Source organism: Rhododendron vialii, chromosome 8a (assembly GCF_030253575.1).
Source record: "Rhododendron vialii isolate Sample 1 chromosome 8a, ASM3025357v1".
Lineage (NCBI taxonomy): Eukaryota > Viridiplantae > Streptophyta > Magnoliopsida > Ericales > Ericaceae > Rhododendron > Rhododendron vialii.
The window spans coordinates 28253168-28263129 of NC_080564.1; the positions used below are offsets into that span (position 1 = coordinate 28253168).

At 36.6% G+C, this 9962-nt stretch overlaps 1 long non-coding RNA gene across 1 annotated transcript; it reads right to left on the bottom strand.

Annotated features, from left to right (window-relative positions):
* Positions 1-7693: 7693 nt before the first annotated feature.
* On the bottom strand, positions 7694-9578 carry LOC131335881 (uncharacterized). Its single transcript, XR_009202673.1, has 3 exons — positions 9318-9578; positions 8881-8930; positions 7694-8708 (listed from the first exon to the last, which is right to left on the bottom strand). It is a non-coding gene; the product is annotated as an uncharacterized LOC131335881 (long non-coding RNA).
* Positions 9579-9962: the final 384 nt, after the last annotated feature.

The window sequence follows — 9962 nt, forward strand, 5'->3', positions numbered from 1 at the left end:
ATGTCGGAAATTGAGTTCTTAATAAAGTTATATTGGTAGCAATAGTGCTCATACTCTAATAGCCCGTGAGTTACCTTTAAACTTCTACTTCAATATAGCAATGATTTCTGCACCCCAATTTTAGAGAAATACAATATTTCATAATTATCATTGATCAGTGCATTTTTTAAAATTATAGGAGTATTTTGTGTGGTTTCAATCACTAAAGTAAAGAAAAAATTCAGAATGAGTATATAGGAAAATTACATTCTAATTTTAATCTTAAATTTAGTGATTGAAACCACGCAAATTAAATATAATTTGAAATTAATTAATGGTCCAAATTTACTTTGAAATGAATCTAGACCATTGATTTCTCATTTCGGAGTACATAGAATTATTGGTGTCTTAATTGCCGACCTTACATCATCTGCATGCCATCATCAATTTAATTATTTAGGAAATTAGTAGAAGGTTTATTTTGGAAAGGCCCTTGAATTTTTCCTTTTTTTCATGAAGAGCGAGAAATTTTTCAGTGCCAGGTTGGTATCACGTGATGCCTGTTCGGCGCATCTGGACTATCCATTTCGGTTTTGGACGGCTCAGATTTGGAGAGAGAAAAAGGAGAGAGAGTAGTGGGGTGAGAGGAGATAGAGGGTTTTAATCTGAACCGTCCAACACACTTTTGAACGACTTGGATGAGCTACTCGGATGTCACGTGGGCACGGCCACGTGGTACCACCCGGTATCCAAAAATTTCTCACACACAGTCAAGGTTATTAAAGTAGGAGAGCTGCTACACACACAGCAGTTTGTGCACAGATTGTGCACAGATTTTTTTGTGGGGCCCACCACGGGTCCCACACAAATCATCCGAGCCGTTCATTAAATGTAAAACAGTTTTTCAAAGGTCCCCGTAAAAAATAGGCTCAATCCAATACCTATAGGTGCTTCATCCAACCATTTAACTTTTCATTCAGATTTTCGGTTAATGAAAAGTTATGTGGTTGGATCGAGCACTTATAGGTATCAGATTGAGCTTATTTTATATGGGGTCTTTTGAAAAAGTGTTTTACATTTAATGAACGGCTCGGATGATTCGTGTGGGACCCGTGGTGGGCCCCACAATAAAATCTGTGCACAATCTGTGCACAAAGTGTATGTGTGTGTAGACTTTCTGTTAAAGTAGTTGCTTCAGTCACGCAAGGCCTTTGTTAACAATTTTAGAGAGAGAGAGCGCGCGCGCTAGGGCTCTACAAAGGGTGCAAGCGTGCGGCCATGATTCATTGGTTCGTGGTATATACTTATTGGTAAGGACCTCTCACACGTGCACATGATGGAAAACAAGAAGTAAAAAAGTAGGAGTAGTGATTTTGGCCAAGGATATTCCGAGAATTTTAAGACCCGAGATTAACCGATTTTTCTCTTCCGATGAGCTATCAATGTTTACGGGATCGGTCCATACAAAACTTTACTCAGTTTTCACTTGGATTTCCTACTACTGAATGCTCAGATTACTCTACAAAAAATGACTCGAGATACACGTGAGCTGGTTCAGACACGTGTTATTAGATTCTGATGACAAGGAGGAGCAGACAACATTTTCGAGAGTAAAAAACAGAAATGCTTTTGCTGCGTGCAATGCTTTTAGTTTGTCTCCTATATTTGGTGGGCCAATTCCCTTCCACTTTGAGGAATAATGATGGGCAGTGTTGAGAGGTAAGTATACATGGAGTACCGGGGGAGCCTGGGGCTGGTCCGGTGGTGTTGGTTTGGAATTCAGGAGTATATTTTCACTCGAGATTTCAGGTTCGATTCTCTTCGCCAGTACTTTTTGGGGTCTTCTCATGCTTAGACGTAAACGTGTGAAATGATATGATCGATCAGAGGGATTTTAGAAATTATTCCGAAGTGCGTGCAAACTGGCCGGCAAACTGGCCGATGACACTTTTACGTGGAGTAGAAAAAAAGCAGAGAGGGGGCATTGAGGTTGACTCCTCAACATTAAAGGGTTGTGAGTGAAGTGGGTTTCGAAATTCACGGCCCCACTGGTCCCCTAACCGGAGTGCAAACTTTCATTAAGCTGCCACAAGTTTTTGAAGCACCTTTCTTGTGCTAGTCTCACATGTGATTGCCCCTTGTCTCTTGCCGTGATTTATTCTGTCATCCCATTGCATGCCCACACAAAAGAGATACACTCAGAGAGAGAGAGAGAGAGAGAGAGAGAGAGAGGGGGGATTAAGTAAAGTACTTGGGATTGATTGGAGAGCCATTATACTTGGACTGCCATACACATTTATTTAAGCTTGTTGGATACAAAAGGGGATTGTATCAACAGCTAATGGAAGGTCTTACAAGAAAATCTTTTAATTATATGTCCAATGAACTTGCTTGCTAGCATCATAACAACAAATTTAAACGGCCGACTAAAAATGCATGCCTTCATTTTTGAGATGATAAAAATTTCGATGTCAACATCGGAGGGTACCCATCTTCGAGGAAATTAAAATGGCAGACGAGTGAGATTTCTTTGCTACAGGTTTTTGGCTCGGAAGATTTCGCTTTTGGCAATGAAAACTGTTCTTGCAGAAGACTTGATTTATTTATGTTGCGAGTGGAAAACACCTATAGAGTTTTGTCGCTAGATAAAAGTTCCACTTCTGAGGATGGACGCAAACCTTTAGTTTAAGCAGTTGAAATATATTCATGCAGTAAATTCGTATTTAAAAGTCATTTTCAATTTGAGGAATTCAAAGTAGGAATTTATTAATTGAAGAGCCATTTATACTCAATGTGGGGTGGGAAGTGGAAAAAAGGAACATTAGAATGGAAAAACATTCACATGGAAATTTCAGAATTCCAACAAAAGAAATCTTCACACCCACTAGTTAATAGTTCTAAACTGGCCATTGTTGGCTTACCTTTTCCTCTTTTGATGGAGTTGTTGGCTTACTTTATTGACAATTGATGCACCTTCACGAAATTCTAACCATAATTATTCCTTTAAACCCACTTATTAGTAGATGTCAAAGTAATAACAAGCGAGTACTAAACCTTTTTTTTTTCTAATAACTCCGGTGTCCGGACTAGCTTACACGCACCTCGACTAATTCTGGAGTACTTAACCTTGATTAAAGACTACCTAACCCGTTGAAATTCACTCTTAATTTCCATTACCTAACAACCCATTCTAGAGTGAAATTGACTAGTTACATGGAAACTGATAAGGTAATTATAAGTAACCTTAAGTGGCCATAAAAACCCTGGGGTCCAGGTGGCACCCCCCATGTCTCCCTAGCTGGATCACTATCCTACCTGAATTGGTGCAATCAACAAATCTGAAATCGACTCTGCCGGCAAACCCTAATGCCCCCTCTTGTTAATCATTCCATCCATAATTAAACATCGCGAAGACGGTTAATTTGCCTAGTTCTCCCTCTTTATCTGTTGAGAAATGGGCAAAGCACGATACACACAATGCGCAAAAAAACTATAAAGAGAAGAAAGCAAAAAGAAAAACCACACAGATAATTTTTACGTGGTTTTTCAGTTGTGAAATTGAGTCCATCCACAGCTCATATGCACCAAATTTCACTACATATCGAATGAAGATAGAGTATATCAATTACATGGGCTGCTCATAGTATGTATTCATATTATTGGGTTTACATCATCAATTATCATATATATTGCCAGTAGGTCGAACTTTGACATTATTTACGAAGTGGCAATTTAAAGCCTAACTAATCTTGGAACCGTTTCGCTATATTTTTTTGCTTCTGCAGACTAATGACAATAGTCAAGTTATTTTCGCCAAATGATATTTTAGTTGACGTATGTTAGAAGAATGGTCTGCCTAAAAATTCGTAAAAATACGACTTTAATCCATTTAGTTTAGTGAAAACACCTCCTCAGGCTTCACAAACCTAACATCATCAATCATTCTTGTCTACCTTCAATGCATTCCATCAATGAAAATCAAGAAATAACTTCTCTGTTTTACCGAAAAACTAGAAGTGGTTACTTGCTTAATAGCCTAACTCAATTCCATGAGTGCTACCCCACATGCTATACCCAAATCGCGAGTTGACACCTGGCCATAACCGATGGGCCCATGGGCAACTCTGTTTATACTGTGTGTCATTTTACTATTGGGCAAAGATATTTAACAACAAATACTCCTGTGTTTGAATCTACCTCATCATCTTTATAGAAATAATATAATGCCATTGAATGATAGTGTTCCTCCCTGCTAGATATAGGCCCATTGAATAATAATGCAAGATTAAGAGAGAAAAAGTTTGTTTGTTTGTCTTCATCTCCTGATCATGCACCATATCTCTTACCTAATAGAAGAGGGAAAGTTGCACAATTTAAAAAAATTCCATTTATGGTCCAAGGACTGGAAATGCAAAGATTATGTGTACTATTTGTGATTTCCCTAGCTCATATAATATTACTCAAAGATTTGAATAAAGGCATGCATACCCCCCTCTTCCCAACATTTTGCCTGAAACTCTGTGAGAGCTCAAAAATGATAACATGTGAATCATGTGAGGGGGGAATTAATTAAGTAGATTACCTATTGGAGTAGCTTGGATTGTGAAATGGAGACATTAGTATATAATATAGAAAAAAAAGAGATTTTTATATTTAAGTTAAAGTTAGTGGTTCCATGTGTTTTCCATTCTTGATTGGGTACGTGGACACATTTTATGGGGTTTTCACTAAGAGTCTAAAAGATTGGTTGGTGTGGCTGAGGTTGGACCTTCCAATAGGTTTTAGAAAAGTAGAATTAATGGTCCATAATTTTGTTTTGGATTATAGGGACATGGAGTCTACTAGGTGAGCCAAGTATTGTATCTTTGGTCTCCAATTAATATTGATTTGAATGTTCTAGTTTGTCTTTTTTATCATGACTTTAATACTGGCTTGTGAAATACCCTATTGGGGTGTGAATTCTCTCATCTGACAGTTGTCTTACGTGACGCTTTCGTGATATAAATGGGGAGGATTATCACGATTCCACTTGACAATCAGATCAATTCATTTTGTAAGAGTCAATGTGTTCATCATTGCTGCAAAAATAGGTTAATTAATTGGACATCGGTATGCCTCTAAATGAACATAATTGTCACACACAAAAAAAATGATGTTAACTAGTGTTAATTAGTGTTTGATGGGTTTATTTCTCTCATGAACAATGAGATTTGAGTAAACTTTTACTGATATCCAATTATTATTTGTGTTAATGACAAACACATCTAGACTTACAAAACTAACAACTTGGATCATCAAGTAGGACCGCGGTGAGTCTCATTTTTTGCGTCACATAAAAATCACATTTTGGCTTCAAGTATTGATACGGTCATTAAAATAATTAATGTTAGACTTAGGCCCCGTTTGGCTAAATAAGCCAAGTGGCTTATTTTTTGTTCTTATTCAAATTTTTTCATCAATTTTTTGGAAATTATTGCATTGTCATGACAAGAAGAATCTAAAAAGTAAAAAATTACGATCGAAACTTAAATTTTTTTGAATAAAAGACAAAAATAAGCCAATAAGCCAATTTTTTCGTCTTTATTAAAAAAAAAGATTTCGATCATAATTTTTTACTTTTTAGATTCCTCTCGTCATGACGATGCAATAATCCCTAAAAAAATTGACGAAAAACTAACAAATACGAAAAAAATTTGAATGAGGACAAAAAAAAAGTGGCTTATTTTAGCCGAACGGTAATCCTTCTAGAAATTCTTTGATTTTCCAAATCAAGGATGAGCTGCTTGGATTGTTTTGAGCACACCTTCCCTTCCCATATCCATACATATCCGGCTTCTAATAACGAAACTGACAGTATTACTTACGGAGAAATCATTGTAATTTACGAAAATACCATTATCCATTTATATTCCTCATATCCAAATGAACACCGTATAGCTAATCCCCCTATAATATATAGTACTAGCGAATGCCCGTGCCTGAAGGCACGGGTCAAACAATGAGCAAAGAGAGCACCGGAATATGCGCAGGACAAATTGAGGTGCAAAAAATATTCAAGCGGGTCAAAATTTTCCAAAATCAACAAATCACCCAACACACATAATAAAAATTAAATAAAGTCAAACTGAATATATATTTGTAAAACTTAATGTAACAAATAAAATGTCATTATGAGATTCCCAATATCTTAACAAAGCTCTTATCATGACGACCCCATCGTTCCTTTGTCAGTCCTCGACATTCCTACATAAATAAGATTAAAAATGTGAAGTGATTTATGTATAATCTGGGTATGACAATGAAATAAAAAGGACAACTTATAACACCTACAATCTGTGTAATCATTTATTACCTTTGAAAATGTGCAAACATCCTTCTCACCAATCAACTTTTAATACGAAAGTCACAACAGAGACACAATGGTTAAGACACGCAGCCTTTGGAGCAACAATAATAAACACGTATGAGCGTCCATAATATTGAGAAACATAGTCTGTGAGCATTTGCACCCCATTATCTTGGCAAAACATCACAAATAAAGGTATTGCTATATTATTTAAATTCTATCTTGGCAAAACATAATAAATAAAAAGGTATTGTTATATTATTTTAATTCTATACAATGTGATTTATATCTAGCTTTTAAGTATTCACCTTTAACATTAATTTCTTCAGATTGGATGCGACACATTGTAAGATAAATTCTGCCTTCGTATCCTTTAGCAAGAGCTCCATTGAGCCAGTGGAGTCTTTCACGGCCATCTTTACATTATATCTAAGATGCATGCAAATAATTCAACCGCTTTGGATGTGTTACATCTAAGTTGTAGTACTCATTATAAAAATGAATACCTGGTTACGGTTTGGACATCTTCTTGTCCGCATTGATTACACACAACCCAACCATACTGATCTTTAACTTGCTTAAAGCATGTATTGCATAAATCAATCCATAGGTGTTCAACATATATTTTTTCGATGCGGCCAATAACGCGATACTATTGTACGCACGAAAAAATTCACAAATTCGAAGTGTAGGTAATGAAAAAAAATATTAACCATGAAATCATGTACGGAAAAATCTTACATTGGACAGCATGAACGCAAATTAGTTTATTCGAATTCTCTTGGCATTTGAAATTATTAGTGTCTATATATGGGAGCGAAAATCCATGAGTGCGATTCCATGCTACTAACTTCTGTGCATTTTTGTCTTCGGCGAACCTAGATTAGCACGTAATTTTTTAGAACAATTAATCAAACAAAATAATACTCATCTCAATTATACATTGTAGAGTATGCATCAACATATTAGTTTGATTCACTCTATATCCAACTTAGTTTGGTTCATGCAACATCCTTTAATCTAGCGAACAAAAAAAAAGTGCAAACTACTATGTGTACCAAACTAACTGCTTAAGTCATTTAGTTTGCCTTTAGGGCACAAAAAAAAAAAGTGCAAACATCTCTAACGCTTCAATTCGTCCCTTTCTCTTTCGGGCACATGAGAAAATGGCTCCATTTAACACCTTTTGATTCACTACTTGAAGCCGTAGCTTGCTGGCTTTGCTCTGCCCTTGGGTTTGTCAACCAACCTATGGCTATCTTGATGCTCGATCTCTGGAACTAAAGGTACGCTAAGGAAAACCTTGTACAGTACAAAATAGAAGGAATGAACAACAGAGTAGGAAGGGATTTCCCCAGACCAGGCTTTGTTTTGTACAGCTGCCTATTAAACAGTATTACTAATAGTTCTCATAGTCTCTAATCTAATCTGAGAACGGAATGAAAAGAAATAAAAAAAGGTGAACGGTCAAACTGCATGCAATTGACAGCCAAAAGAGAGAAGCCAGTTGCGGCACACTGACACTGACTATATCCTCCCCCGGTGACCAGAGTCATTTCCTTGTTTATCCATCATATTGAACGGCACCAGAAGCATTTCCAATGAGATGCATCAGCAACAGTTCAGTGGGAGTAAGGTGATGTTGAAGATTTGTCAACCTACGTTCAGGAATCAGACTCATCTATGACAATTACCATGTCCCTCAACTGATATACCTTGTCCAACCAACATGACTCTCCCTTGAGTTACCAAAAAAAATCCATGCAAATGGAAAGCGATAATGAAAAACAAAATCCATATGAAATCATTTGTTTAGCAGTGAAGGTGGGAGAGTGGTTACCTTTGACCTCGGTGGTTCTTGCTACTCCGATGAAGGCAAAAAAGAAGAAGAAAAAACTACTCTTTGTCGCTAACATAAACAAATGTCCGGCTGTCTCTATTGAGTCTCTCATGCTATCCAAATTACAATAGTTCAAGATCACCAAATTCGTCTGCCATGCTAATGCGAGACAATGTGGCAACTCCTATAACAGGTGACTTCTTTTAGATAAGCATGAGATGGTGACTTCACATATACTCGGTGATATAGAAAATAAATACAGAGATGGTTACAATACCAAAGTTACGAAGAAAAATAGCCACATTACAGGTTAGTCATATTTCAATGCCAAACAAACAAAAATAACCAAAAATCAAATGCCAAACAAATTATCGTAATGACCAACAAAGATTGAGTCTCTTAACAGAATCAAAGAGGACCATTTCCAATCAGACAAAACAAAGGCCAAAGATAGGTTCGAGATTGATTGCTTAAAGTCGTTTCATGTCGTCTCAGTTGAGTTTGAAAGAGCATATTTTGGATGTGGGTATGGTATCTTAAAACCTGTAGAGCAAAAATCAACAACAGTTAATAAGGCAAAAAGGAACAAACTCCATTTGCCAAAAGACATGCTACCTTGATTTTTCAAACAATAAGTGTATTGGAGTCAAAAAGAATTAAAGGAAAATAATGCAAGTACTTAATGCCCTGAAAAGAAAAACAATGTTTCTTTTACCTCCAAAAGCACTTTCAGACTCACTCATTTTCATCCAAGTACTTCATGCCCTGAAAGTTACAGTAATGATCCTAAGAACACTAAGTTCCAAACAAAAAGTAGCTTCCTCGAATAGGCATAAACAATAACGCAGCACAAAAATATAAATCACCATTTTGGATGCCCTATTTCTTTCTAAACAATTTCTCATTCTGAGAAAGATTTTTTCTTTTAATCTCTTTCCCTATACCCGATAACACCATTTTGGATGCCCTGTTCCTTTTATATTCCCTACAATTTTTTCCAGAAAAATAGGCAGAATATAGAAGATGAGAAGGAATTTGATTTCCCCCAAATTCTCTTTCTTTATCTTTAAAGCCATAAAAAAAAAGGTTGCGACAAATACTAATTCAACAATTAGGGTTACAAAATTGGAAAAAAGGGGAGCAACAGTATACCTGGACGAATGAGAGAGAGAACCCGAAATCAAAATAGAGAGGGGAGTGGTGGTGGGTATGGCGGAGAGAGACGATTGACAGAGTGATGGAGGGAAAAGAGCGTGTGGACTGGTGGAAGTCATCGGCGGCTTGGAGTTGGTGGGATTCGAAAGACGAAGAAGGAGAGGTATTGTTGGTTGTGTGTGTGTGTGTGTGTGTGTGAGAGAGAGAGAGAGAGAAGATGGAGCAGATCGGTTTCTCCAAAGAGGGAGAGAGAGACGATGATGTGCTCCATCCGTGGCTGCACTTCCCTTGTTTGGAAGGATTCAAATAATATTTCCATAAAAACTGTGCTTTATTCTTGCCCTAATAATGTTAAGTATTTACAAAAATGCCTTTTGTAAGATGAAGGGCAGAGATTTATGTAAGTATGAGGATAAATCTAGAGCGTTGGTTATCTTTTGGATTCAAACACAGCTCTGTTTTATTATATAAATTATTTTTACTATGTTCACCATATTCTTGTAAAACTTTTTATCTCGCTACAAACGGTCGGAGTGTAATGTTCTTTCTTGTGCCAAAATGTAAATAGCGAGTATAAAAAAAAAAAAATGCAAATGCAGCACAATTTCTTTGAACATAAATGGAAAGGCTGGATGACATGGC